We start from the raw sequence: 12,630 nt of genomic DNA on the forward strand, positions 1-12,630 counted from the left end.
ATTTCTTAGCATGGGCCCACCTCTTTCTTGGCATTTTTCCCCTACCCTCCACCTTTGAAACAATTCTTCAGACATATCCTGTATACTGTTGGCAGTTTCTCTCTCAGGGCTATCTGGTCTATATCTCCCAAGGTTATTATACACAATCAATTATGATAATGAACATTTAGATCCTTCCCCATGAGCTAGGGCTCAATTGAAAACACCATACTCAACTGATTTACTCTGCAAGAGCATCCGGTTGGGAGGAGGTGAAGCCACGCAGGAGTCTTTCCTTCCTTTTACTTTTATTCTCGAAAAGAAACAGACACAGAGAGGTTAAGAAAATTGTGTAAAACAAAGGAAGAAGAAGAAGATGGGAGGAAAGGGAGAAGGGAGGGAGGGAAGGAGGGAGGGAGGAAGGAAGGGAGAGAGGGAGGTGCAGACACATGGGAGGGGGGAAGGAAAGGAAAATTGAACTCTAAGAAAGCCCAAAACTTAGAGCTGGGGTGAAGACATGTCTAACATTTAAGAATTTATTACTTTATATTAATTTGTGTGTGAGTTGCGAGGCAGGAACATTTGCATGAGCATGTCTGTCTGTTCCCATAGAGGGCAGAAGAGAGAGCTAGTCCCCTGGAGCTGCGGCTACAGGTAAGTGTGAAGGCCTGATAAGGATTGTAGGATGTGACCCCAGGTCCCCCAGGAGAGCAACTTAGTGCTCAGCCGTCTCTCCAGCTCACAGTTTACACGGCCCCTTACCCCTGCAGTCCTTGTCTCCCCTAAACTCTCACTGCATTCTTTGGTTCTGAACACTGAGTAACCACAGGAAGAAAGTCCATCCTTCTTGGATCCCCTTTTCTTCTCGTCACCTGACATCTCTCAGTGTTGTATGTTGGCTCCAGTCTTCTTCCCATTTCTCTCAGCATTTTATATAACCATGGCCGGGAGCATTTTTTCTTAAAATACAGATTTGGCTTCCTTCCATCCTTTCAGTTTTCTTTGTATCAGTTTTTAAACATGTCACACCACTCTCAGAGCCTTCCAAAGCCAGGAGGGTTCATCAGCTCCGTCATTCTTCGTGTGTGTGTGTGTGTGTGTGTGTGTGTGTGTGTGTGTGTGTGTGTGTGTATTTCTTAATGAAAGAAAATTCGGCTATCCGCAGTAGACCTCAGCAAAGCATCCTTCATTTTGATAAGTCAGTATCAATTATTTCCTTTTTACTAACAAAGTAGCCTCATTCTCTTTGCAGCTCTTAAACCTCCTTGGCTCAGTGCCTTTCACAGAGACTGTTAGTAAGTAACTTTTCGGCTATCTGTTCTTAATGAGTGAGGGATGCTAAATGTTTGGACTTGGGAGTCACTTGGATTTACTTCCCTCAATGCCATCCCCTCCCCCACAGCACTCCTCTAAGTCCTTTCTCACCGATGCTGCTTGTAGCATCATAAAGGAAGCCAGTTAGGAAGGGTTTGTCCTTCTGTTTCCCAGTTCATCCAGGTACTGCATGTCTCCCAGACATGCCTTGCTTATCTACTGAGCATCCGCACAGGAAGTTTAAGATGAAGAGACAAGAAAGGAAAGGAGGAGGAGGAGGAGGAGGAGGAGGAGGAGGAGGAGGAGGAGGAGGAGGAGGAGGAGGAGGACAGGAGAAGGAGGAGAAGGGTGAGGAGGAGGAGGACAGAGAAGGAGGAGGAGGAAGAGGACAGGAGGAGGAGGAGGAGGAGGGGGTGGCCACTATTGTCTTCTCTGATGGAACTCTTTTTCTAGGTTTTTTTTTTCCTTGCAATTTCTTATGCATATACTTTCCTAAAAATATCGATTGACTTTGTCTCCCTCCTCTCCTGGGACATTCGTGTTAGCAGAAGGCCGAGGGATAACCTGGGAAAGATGAAAGCTTTTGAGCCAAACAGGTCTGGTTGGAGTCTAGCTGTGTTGTTCCCCTATGCTACCCCTGATAAATTATGGAATGTCTCCCAGATGATTTTCTCATCTTGGTGCGGTTGGGAGATGAGGAAAAGCACACAGCGCGTTGGAGGTACAGCGCATGCTCTTAGATGGGGGGCTCCTGCCATCGTTATCTCCTTATTTGATTTTGTGACCTCCCAGATTTACATTTGATAATTCAGATTTAATTCTTTGACCTTCTTCATTTATGCTTCTTTCATTTTGTTCTCCCTGCTATTTATTTATGTATTCATTTGTTTATTTGATCTGTTACCCTTAACTCCACCTTATGTCCTGTCTGTCATGGCTTGTTGCATAGAAGAATAGATGGTCATTCTTTCACAGTTTGGGAGGTTGAGAGTGCGAAATCAAAGTGCTGACCCCTTCCTGAGGCCCTAGGCAAGGGTCCCTCTTGCTTCTGTCTAGCTTCCGGTTCTGGCCAGCAATCTTTAGAGGTTTTCAGCATGTAGCTGTAGCACCCCCATCTTTGCCTCCACCCCATTTGGTCTTCTTTGTGTGTATTTCAGTGTCTCTTCTTGAAAGGACACCGGTGATTAGATTTAATGCTTCAGCAATCTAATATGCTACAATCTTAACTTGATTACATCGACAAAGACCCTACTTCTGAAGGAAAGTCATATTCACAGGTCCTTGGGGTTCCATACAGTCCTTGGAATTAGAATTTCATCATGTCTAGAGGAAGGACACACTTCAACTGACAACTGAAGGAGAAAGAATTGGGTGGGGTAAGTTATCTGTGTGATGTTCAGGTGCCTGAAGCATTTGATGGTCACGCGGCTGTCTACTGCATTAGCCTTCCCTGTGAATCATGTGGTTACAGAAACTGGAGCTGAGGTTGAAGTAAGTTGACAGAACGTGTCTGGGCTTGATGACAAACATTTGCTGTATTGGAAAGAGACAACTGCAGCATGCCAGTTAGTCTTCTGAACAGCTTTGGGCAGATGACAGGAGGGGCCAAGATGGGTGTCAACAGTGAGCAGTTAAATTAGCCCTCATGAATAGTGATGGTTTTATGTTTTACTCTATCATATTAGTGCTAGTTGGTCTTTCTATCCTTTGTCTTTTAGAAGACTTCTGTTATTTTGCTATTGTCTTTCCTTTTTAAAATACTGTCTTTTAAATTTTTATTTCTTTTCATACACAATCTTGCTATGTGCTAAGGTTGACCTTGTACTCATGGTCCTCCTACCTCATGCTCCCAGGGGTTAGAATGGCAAGTGTGAACACCATTCCCAGTTTACTTTCTCTCTTTAATTTAGAAAGTATAAGAAGAGCATGTTCAGTATGTCTGAATATATTTATCACATGCGTGTGCATTTGTGTTAGTATGGTGCATAGGGTTACATTTTACTATATCTTGGGAATGCCATGCATCTTGTGTTTTCTTGTTCCCTAAAGCAGTGTTGAATAGTCTCAAACAACACAACAAACACACATCAGAAACATTTAAAGAAGGGTACACTTTTATGCACTAGTTGGTTTGAACCACCAGCATAGCAGACATATTGGGAGCTTTGGGTGGCTAGAATCTGTGCCCTGTAGTTGTTTGGCTGATAGAATAGGACATGTGTGAACCTCTGGTCCAAGCATAAGAAGATGGCAGCTTTTACTCTCTGTTTCCAGGGATGCGTGCTCTTGGGATCTCGCCATGGAGATTTAAAGAGCACTTGGAAGTCTCGAGACAAGCCCATGACCAAAAGGTGAATCCAGAGTCCTTAACGCTGACTGAGTCCCCTCATAACGTCATGTAATAGGTCCCCCAGTCTGTATTTGAACACTTTAGCAAACACCATGTGTAGTACATAATAGCAGATATGTGAACAAAATAAATGGCAGTTGTCTTACACTGCTTAATTTTGGTGTGATTTCTTATGTATCAGAATTTTCCATTTAATAGACGAGACACAGAGATTAAACCACTTGCTCAAGGCCACACAGCTAGCAAATGCCAAAGGCTTATGCCCCTCCATCTAGGAGTTTAATCCTGTTTCTCCGTGACTTCTTTTTATGGCAACACCATCTTCTCTGAGAGAACTTCCAACTGTTTTTTGCTTACTTTCAAAGACCGCCTGCAGGAAGAAAGTGTGTCTGTGTATACAAAATGATGTCCTGCTTTATCTGTCTTTGTGAGCCTAAGCCCTGGATCCTGTCCCATAGTTGGCAACATTCAGCTTTTGAGCCTGCAAGACTGAAGGCCAGAACCTGGAGCTGAGAGAGTCAGTCTTTCATGCGCACATGCAAGATTGAACAGTGAGGTTGGCAGCCAGCCCCTTCCCAGGCTGTAGGCTGGCTTGGTCTTCAAATAAAGATTCCCTACCCTTCTATGTATTCATGCATCTAATTCTTGTTTCCTGGGCTGTGTATCTCATGCTAGGGTTTCTTTAGCATTTTTTAATTTCTTATTATCCCACCTGCAGACCCCTTTGTCTTCACTCTCGCTCCCTAATTCTGCTTCCTCTTTCTATCTTTCTCATGTGCTTCCCCCTGGCCTTCTCGACTTACAGCCTCTGGAGTCATCTCTGCATTCGTTTGGCAGATGTTACTGGCTCACTGGTTCATCTGTGTTAACCAGCCCAGCTGTGTTGGCCTCTTCTTATTTTGATATGGACTGGACTGCTTACACAAATATGTTTGAGTTTTGTTGTTACAGAGGTTATGTAAAATTCTACCTTAAAAAGATTATAGTGTCTTTCCTTAGACTTTTACAACATTGAGACAAGTTTTGTGTACCTGGTTCTTGTCCTTTGACCATTTCATTACTCATTCATTATTCATTCATGCATGCATGCATGCATTCATTCATTCAGTGTGTGTTTGTGCATGTGTGCACTTGAGTGCCTGTACATGCCATGGCATACATGCAGACGCCACCTGCAGCTTTATAACCTGGCTAACAGCAAAGGTGACCTCTATCTGTTCAACTTCCTGAAGTGCCATTTTCTGCCACAACAGGTAGAAATCCTCGAGATGGGTGGCTACATGACCAACCTGTGTAGGATGGGGGCTCCGGAAAATCGCAACATGGAGAAGCTCTTCGACCAGCTCACCATGGCAGACAGCATCAAGGAGAAGTGAAGAGGGACTGTCCCGGCTTGGGTGAGGTCTTCCTAAACTCTTCAGGCAAGATGCTCACACTATATTTCTGGAAGTCTCCCTAGTCTTTCTGTTTGGCATACTTCATAATAAATTCGTTTGTTTCTAAGTAGAAAAAAAAGCATGCAGCTGTCAGTTCTATCTTTCTACTACAGGGATCAAACTCAGGCGTCAGGCTTAAGCACGAGTGCCTTTACCTGCCGAGCCATCTTGCCAACCTGTCTTTATTTTTTTAGGTTTATTTATATTTCAGAAATCTCCTTGTCTAGATCAGTGGATCCATCTATCTATCTATCCATGTGTCTGTCCATCTATCCATCCATGTGTCTGTCCATCCATCCACCCATCCATCCATCCATCCATCCATCCATCCATCCATCTATCCATCCACCTTTCAACCATTCTCCAGTCATATAATTTTAGTATTCTCCTATACCTTACTATCTCTAAAGGGGAATTACTCCATGAGGAATTCAGCTCATCCCTCTTTTTCTAATCCTTTGTCTCACGTTTACTCTCTGGGTATATATTCCAAAATTGTTGGTACTTCCCTCACACTATTGAGATGTCTGAGGGTTTTTTTTTTCTTTTTTCTTTTTTTCGGAGCTGGGGACAGAACCCAGGGCCTTGTGCTTGCTAGGTAAGCGCTCTACCACTGAGCTAAATCTCCAACCCCTGAGGGTTTTTTTAAAATGTTCACATTGGAAGAATGTCATATCCAACCTTGACCTGCAAAACAGAATTGACACAAAATTATTTTTGCGTGTTTACATACCTCCCCTGGAAGAGAAGTGGTTCTGTCTCCTAGCATCTAAATGATGATGAAGATAGCTATGAAGCTACCCCAATCACACCGCAGGCTCTCTGCCTCACTATCTCTCTGGCAAGTGTGGGGAGAATCCCAGCAGAAATCTCCCCCTGCGGTGTCTGCATGATACCCTCCCTCACCGACAGAGCTTGACCTCTCTTATCTTCCGAGAGGCCCAAGAGGAAGATAAAATTGACAAACTGCTAGCATGTTCTGCTTCGCTTCTCTGGCTGGACCACCCCACCCTTCTTTGCTCCTTTCCTTCTTCATTACTCTGCTTCAGTTGTCAGCCCTGCCCAGCCTCCCTCTTCAGTGTTCCCATCTGCTGTTGACTGTGGATGCTCTCCAGATCTCTTGGGGAATCTGGGGGGAAGCAGGACCCAGCTCATCTGACTTTCACACCCTATTCATTTCTCCTGCTGACTTTGAAGTTCCTGCTTTCCCTCTGGCTATTTGGGAACTTTGTCCCCAATGGACTTATTTCACTCTCCCCCACTCCCCAAGTTTGTTTCACTGTTGAATTGGGTCTTACATTAGTTCATTAACTCTAAATTACTTCCTTACTGTCTGCCCTTACCAAACAGGAGACCTATTTCCTGTTCTTGCTTTTCCTTAAAAACAAACAAAAAACTTAATCTTTAAATTACTTTTAATTCTGTGTGTGTGTGTATGTGTGTGTGTGTGTGTGTGTGTGTGTGTGTGTGTGTGTTTGTGAACATATGTGCACTTGAGTGCAGGTGCCCATGAGCCCAGACTTCTTAGACCCCCTGGAGTTAGAGTTCCAGAAGGTTGAGAACCACTAACGTGGTGGTGCTGGGAACTGAACTTGGGTCTTCTGGAAGAGTAGTACGTTTTCTTAACCAATGAACAACCTCTCTAGCCCCTCTCTTCTCTTCCTCTGCAGTGTACATTCTAGAAGAGGCAATACACTTACACAGCATACAGATCCCCAGTTCTAAGTCATTATTGTCTGGTGGCCTGTTTTCTGTTCTTCAGTATTAGAGAGCTGGGCTAGGAAGGCTAGGGATGTTGCTCAGTGGTAGGGCCCTTGCCTAGCATGGGTATAAAAAGTATAAAAGACTTGTAGTGCTAATCATTCTGACTTGAGATGATTGTAGTCAACTTACTTTTTTTTTTTTTTAGTTTTCTTCATTTTATTGCTTTTCATACTCCTCAAAAGAATTTTTAAAGCTAAACATAGAATATTTTGAAATTATAATGCGTGACTCAGCAAAAAATGTTATAATAAAAGTTCACAAATGTATGGCAACTGTGTGAAAACAGTGCTATGGGGAGATTGAGGTTCCCTTTTGGGTTCTAAATCTTGTTAATAAAACAAAACAGACTGAGAAGGAAGCTGGAGGACTACTTTATTAGAGCTTGAGAGGACACTAAGAACAAAATCCCCCAAACAGCTGCCTGGAGAGGGTGATACAGAGAGAACCAGGCCTTTTAAAATAGGCGTGAAGGGAAGACAGGGTGACATCCCAGGGTGTCCAGGAGGTTGCTTTAGCCTAAGAGAATATCTGAAAAAGAGATACAGAGATGAAGGAAAGACCAAACAAGCAAACAAATATCTCCCCCTCCAAAAAACCCAAACAACCCACCCTCAAAAAACCAAAAACAAACCACGCTCAGGGCCAGGTGCTGGATCTGAGGCCACCCAAATCCAGGCTCCCGTGTCCCAGGACGAGACATAGAGTTAGAAACAAGACAGTTCTTAAGGCAGGGAGAGCACTCAGAAGCTGACTATTGCGCTCAGGGCAAAAGCTCCCAAAGCCCTGCCTCTCTTCAGGGCGTGGCCTTCACAGGTCTTTCAGGTAATGCTACCCTTCCCATTTGGAGGTTCAAAGTCTTTTCTCATGTAATATTTCGCTCTGTATGTGAAGCCCAGGTGAGGAACGGCTGTCCAGTCTTTCTCTGCCAATTGGTTTCTCTTGTGCTAATCTTGAGGCTTCCATCTCCAGCCTCCAATCTCCTGCCACAGTGTACGGTGGCTGGGTCAAGAAAGTAACTTCTGCGGATATTAATATACGGAGAAGAACATTTCATGTTTTCATACGTAGGACAACATCGAAGGAGAAGATATGGAGGCGCTCTTGTTTCGTCTCAGGAAGATGGTACTGCCTTTTTGTTATGATTCTAATATTATACCAGCTAACCCATTCTTGGGTGGGATACATAAAATTCTCTCATGAAGCAAGGTGACTTATGTTCCCAATTAAACACACCACTGATAGTGAGATCCCAATAATTCATAGTGTCTGGTCCCAGGAATCTGGCTGGGCACATGCCTAAGTGTAAAATCCGGAGGCTTGCATCTGCTGATTTTCTGCAAGTGGAGCTGTGTTCAGTCTGCTGTGTTGACAACAGACCCAGGACCAATAGGCAGTTGTATTAATTTATTATAAGTCGAGTTGCTTTTGCCTCTGGGCGTTCCTGTGTTCAACTGGTGTTTAAAAAAAAAAAGCCAGTGTTGCCTTCATGTCCTCTCCACTAGCAGCTTCGGTTAGTCACAGATCCTGTGATCTTGGTGGGTCTGCTCCCACTCCTTGCTTTTCTCTCAGAACCACATGGCTTTTGAAGGAGTCAGATCACAGCTCCAACCTAAATGGCCCAGCATCATCAAAGCCTGGCTCTCTGAGGAAATGACCCTTGTTTGTTGCTGGAGGTCATATTGCTGCAAAAGGGAATAGGACCTAGAAGGCAGCTTGGCAGAGACAGAGCATGAGAAGGAGAGAAGGGTTTGTGCCTGCGTTCGTGTGTACATGCATGTGGTGTGCATATGTGTGGTGTGTGTGTGCCATATGCACCTGGTCATGTAGTCAAAATGCAGCAGATTGTGAGTGACATTTCCCAAATCCAAGAAACATACATTTCATTCTAAGGATAAGGGACTCTCGCTGACTTTAGAGAAAGGACTAGCCCTATCTGGTTTCAATCAGAGCCATTGAGAAGACAGCAAGTTTCCAGTTTCCCGTGTTTTCTTGGCTTGCAGTGAGTGTTCAGAGCACAACTGTATCTTGTATGCTTCTGAGAAGGGAAACTTGAATGCCAGAATCCTCCTGGCTGGGTTGGGCATTGCTGTCCACCCTGGGTTTTGTATTCCAGACCTCACCCAACTGGATTATATTTTTAGCTTCTAGTCTCCTTCCACACAAGCCTGATGATTTTAAATTTAAAGAAACGTGATCAGGAACCAGTTCTCCAGCTCCTCAGAAACTCTCACTTGCAGAGATCTGGGGAGCCAGAATCAAGCTTCAGATCTTTGCCTTGAGGTAGGCAACAAGTTATAACCCCTGTGTGGGGAGGAATTAATGACAGCTAGATTCCAAGAAGGCCAAACACTGTGAAGCCATAAATTTTTCCAAGTAGTGAAAATGTGAGCTCCATAACCCAGTGGAGAAAAACAGTTTATTTAAAAGTCTACCCACAGATTTGAAGTGAAGAAAACAAAATTCGACCATAAAAGATGTGCTTTTGTCCTGGGTCAAGATTTATTTTTCAGTCAACTCATGATCATTAACTTGATGAGTTTCTTGGTGAGATGGGGAATAGATCTGAGTGTTCGTTTAAGGTCATAGAAGGGTCTAGAAACTCAAGAGCAAGAAGTTGGCTTTTCCAAGGGTGCCTTTGAAAACTCAAGTCTTGTGCAGTATTTTTCTATTGGCTTTTCTGGGTAGTTTTTAAAACAGCAGCAGCAGGAGGAGGATCTTATTATGTATCCCAGGCTGGCCTCTGACTTGAAATTCCTCTGCCCCAGCAGCTCCCAAATTCAGGGATTACAAATGTGTGCCATGAGGCCTGGATGGTATTTTTCCTTTCTCTCCATGTTGTGTATATCTAAGTTAAATTCATTTACTTACTTTCATCCAGTATGGGAAGGGATTTTTGACACTAGATTCTGCTCATACTGGATGTTGAAGTGTCCTGCCTTTTTCTCAAATGTTTGGATGCTTATCTTCAGTTTAGGAACTGAGCTGGTATCCTGAGGCCCACAGAGCTTTCTAGTTGCCCTGTCCCATCTAAGAACTGACAGAAAGTCATGCTCAGTTTGGCTAGGTCCAGCTCAAGTCTTCTTTCCTGACTGTGTGATGCTGGTAAGACACTTAATCTCGCCGAGCATCTCAGTGCCTCATCTGTAAAGAGGGTGGTCATTTAAAAAACATTGAGCAGAACTAATAAAATAAAAATAGATACAAGGAGGGTAGCTTCATAACATAAACTCCAGGGATTAAACAACTTCAGATCATTAATGTAGACGTTTCTATCTTCCTGTCTTGACCTACCTGATTTGTTTCTCAGTATCCATGGGAAGATTGGACCCAGGACCTTCAGGGATATCCAAGTCAATAGATGCTCAAGTCCCTTATGTGAAAAGGCATGGGGCAGTGATTGCCTATAACCTGCACTCCTCTTTCTGTATCCTTAAATCTTCTATAGATTCCTGTTGGACACCTCAGACAATACCAACACTATGTAAATAGTTGCTGTGCTTTATTGTTTAGGGAATAAGGATAAGAAAAGGAACATGATACATTTGTGTAGACGACAGTTTCCAAATGTCTTTGATGCGAGCTTGGTTGAATCCACAGCTGCGGAACCTATGCATATGAAGGCTGTCACTGTCTGCGCATGTTTTAGCCTCTTCCAGAAGAAAAGGATGCCATTCATACTTAAATAATCCTGTGTGGATTCCACCCGTTTCCACTTGTTTATGGAAGGTATTAATGGCGGGATGTATCCGTGAAAACCAGTCCTGGTTTGTTTTTTTTCATGGGCTCATTGTTTGGTGAGGGAGCCAGGCGGTGAACAAAATATGAAATAACAGATGAGAAGAGCGGTTTGGAACTTACCGAGGGAGGGGCTTAATGCTCTTGGCCTCAGGCTATGCAAGTAGCCTCTCCTGGTCTTTCTGCATCTGTTTTCTCCCTTCTGTTATTATTGTTAGAGATGCCAGAGTGGTCTTTCTCATAATAAAGAAGCTCACAATACTTCCTTCCTTCAAGGCCTTCCATGATTCCTTAACACTCACCAAAGCTGTCATCAAATGCGATACACACAGGAGTGTCTCCTGCCTTTCTCAGCCAATCCATCTTTTCTTCTCTCTTTCCCTCTGCTGGACCCCACTTGCGGGAGACACTTTTTTCTCCCCTGGTGACTGGAGGAGTAGGCCTGAACATGCCACTGTGAGTTCTACATTTCCTTGAAATCCCTTAAAAATTTTATGCAAACATTGAGATCCCTAACAGTCAAGTTTACTTGACCAGAAAAGAAATAGTGTAAGTGGTCAGAAGTGTAGATAAGTCTGTGAGACTGGCAACACCCCTGAGGGGTAGTTCCCCAGAGGCTCTCAGCTGGGGGGAGGGGAGACTTTATCAGAAGAAGTTGACTAAGTATTAGATATGAGGGATGGCATGAACAGACATGGCATGAACAGTTTCTGCTGGTCCATGTTAGCTATGAAAATGACATATCTCTAACCCTAACTCATGATAACCCACAATGCCCCACTGTGACATTTAATGTTGTCAACTTGATAGGACCTAGAATCACCTAGGAAATAAACTTCCATGCATGTCTGTGCAGGAGACTCTATACTGGGTTAACTGAGACGAGAAGACCTGTACTGACTGGACTTGGCACCATTCCGTGGGCTGAATCCCGCACTCAGTGAAGAGGATGAGGTGAGATGAGTCTTCATCAGTCTCTGGTTCTATGGACACGACATGGCCAGCCATCTCTCCATCCTACCTCCTTGCTTTCCCTGGATCATAGCCTGTGTCCTGGAACTGGTCTTTCATGATATTGCTTTATTACACATATCTGATCACATCGATGAGGAAAGTTACCAATATGCCCACCGTTCTGGAATGAATGATGGTAGTTGGGTTCGCCCTCCTGAGCCTGTTATATGACTATATTAGGAGATGGCAGTGCCTGGAGGGTTGTCTCCATGGTCCAACATCTATTTCTTTAGTAAATGGGAGAACATATCACCATCCTTTTTCTTTTCTTTTGTTCTTTTTTTTTTTCTTCTGAGTCTATACTTGTGGTTTCTGAAGTTAACAGAGAAAAGCAATGTATGACTCAGGCTATTGAAGACCATTAGATTGACTCTGGGATAAACAGGATTTTGATTTTGCCAAAGAATCCAAATGTGGGATGCTCAGTCATAAATAGAACATCTGTATCACACCCTGTGGGGAATCATGAAGTTGGCTTGCCCTCGAGGTCATGCTCTGAGGAAAGGCATGCCTCATAGGGTTTTCAGATTAGTCCATGGCTCCTGGGCCACTGTGCCTTTCAGTTCCTGAGAAACCAAGCCACTCCCTCAGGCCACTTTGTGTTCCTCTGTATGTTCTCTTTGAAGACAAGGAAGCATGGAAGGCTCACACGACACTTGGTCTTAGACATTGATCTTGTGCACCCTGCATAGCTTGCAATTGTCATTGTATCCCGGCAACTACAATTGTATTGATCCTGACAATCAGCACCATATTCTGTTTCTGATAAGGGTATAACAAATCAATAACATTGTCACACCCTCAGTCTTGCTGTGACCTCTCCAACCTGAGCTTGGCTTAATTCCTTGACCAACCACATCAGGTGACCTTCGCCTGGTAAGTAAGTACAGGCTCTTACAACACCTCTTCCTTCCAAGGTTCGGGATCATTGAGGAAGTGGGAAGTGTCTAAGAGCTGAGTGGAGGATGGTTACAAAGAAATTATCCTAGGGACACAACAGGGCAGTTGCACATGGGAACTCACAGCAGTCGTGACAGC

At 43.9% G+C, this 12,630-nt stretch overlaps 1 long non-coding RNA gene across 2 annotated transcripts; it reads left to right on the top strand.

Moving 5' to 3' along the window:
• The first annotated feature begins 1,767 nt into the window (after positions 1–1,767).
• LOC102553798 (uncharacterized) lies at positions 1,768–12,420 on the top strand. Of its 2 annotated transcripts, none has more exons than XR_005506017.2 (4): positions 1,768–3,644; positions 4,897–10,267; positions 10,886–11,034; positions 11,435–12,420. It is a non-coding gene; the product is annotated as an uncharacterized LOC102553798 (long non-coding RNA). The 2 variants fall into 2 exon arrangements; XR_005506018.2 differs by having other exon boundaries at positions 1,768–2,669.
• Positions 12,421–12,630: the final 210 nt, after the last annotated feature.

This window comes from Rattus norvegicus, chromosome 6 (assembly GCF_036323735.1).
Source record: "Rattus norvegicus strain BN/NHsdMcwi chromosome 6, GRCr8, whole genome shotgun sequence".
Lineage (NCBI taxonomy): Eukaryota > Metazoa > Chordata > Mammalia > Rodentia > Muridae > Rattus > Rattus norvegicus.